Here is a 1,184-nt window from a genome sequence, read left to right on the forward strand (position 1 = left end):
CTTCAGTATTAGAAATTTAGCCCTTCATATTTTTCACCATATATTATATTACTCAATGCTATTTAGAGACATACAATTTTGGAGACAGGATGAGTTAGGTTTGTAGACAAATGATCTAGCTTTTTGACTTAAATCTTCTCTTTTTCATTTGAATCTTGTGGGGTGTTTAATTATTGTTATGAATGACTTAAAGAAAGCCTGGTGACACATCAGTTCAGTACTTGGCTGCAAACTGAAATGTTCGTGGTTCAAACCCATCAGCTGCTCCATGAGGGAAAGATGTGATATTCTGCTTCTGTAAAGATTTACAGCCTTGATAACCCTTTGGAGTAGTTCTACTCTGTCCTCCAAGGTCACTATGAGTTGGAATTGAGTCATCTTGATATGTATGAAGGACTTGGAGCCACCACATAGAGAATAAGTAGCAAAGTAAAGTATTATGCCAGAATAGAGTATAGGACATTGGTTTCCAGGAGTGTAAGAGGCTGAAACTTACTAATAAGTACATATTTTAATAAACAAAATAAAATACCATCATTCAAAACCTACAAGTTTGTGTTTTATTTTATCCACTAGTACAGGTCAATTATGTCACTGTAATTTTTACCTAAGAAACAGCCAGAATTAAATTGTGAAAAGTAACATCAAAAAGTATATATGAATACTACCTTATCCAATTTCCTAGAAACCATAGTAAATGTTCTATTAAGACTGGATATGACTAAACTTTATTATACATGAACTGTATTCTGGGTAATTGTCCAGTAATAACCTTTGCTAAATTATATGAACCCTTTACTTTACTTAACAGGGAACACAGACTCCCCAACCTCTAATATTATCATCATTCAAGATAATGAGCAACACAAACCATTCTATTACCAATCTAAAAGCAATAAATGTCAAAGTAAAGAAGTATGCAATATTCTGGCCTGAAAGAACAAAGGACAAAAGTAATGATAATACCTCTTTATGTTTGCAGTCTATTATATCATGCATAACAAATGATGCTGTAATTGTAGACAGTGTTATTTTAATAGGTTATAAGGAGAAGATAGTGGGGGAGGTGAGAAAGTGTTTAGATTATTGCTCTGAAAAATACTTCAAGTCTAAATTTAAAATATCCATAAAAGGGGGATATCATTTTTTAGAACATATTTGATTTTAATTCTTTATGTTACACA

This window comes from Orycteropus afer, unplaced genomic scaffold (assembly GCF_000298275.1).
Source record: "Orycteropus afer afer isolate SDZICR_OR568_19922 unplaced genomic scaffold, OryAfe1.0 scaffold00453, whole genome shotgun sequence".
Lineage (NCBI taxonomy): Eukaryota > Metazoa > Chordata > Mammalia > Tubulidentata > Orycteropodidae > Orycteropus > Orycteropus afer.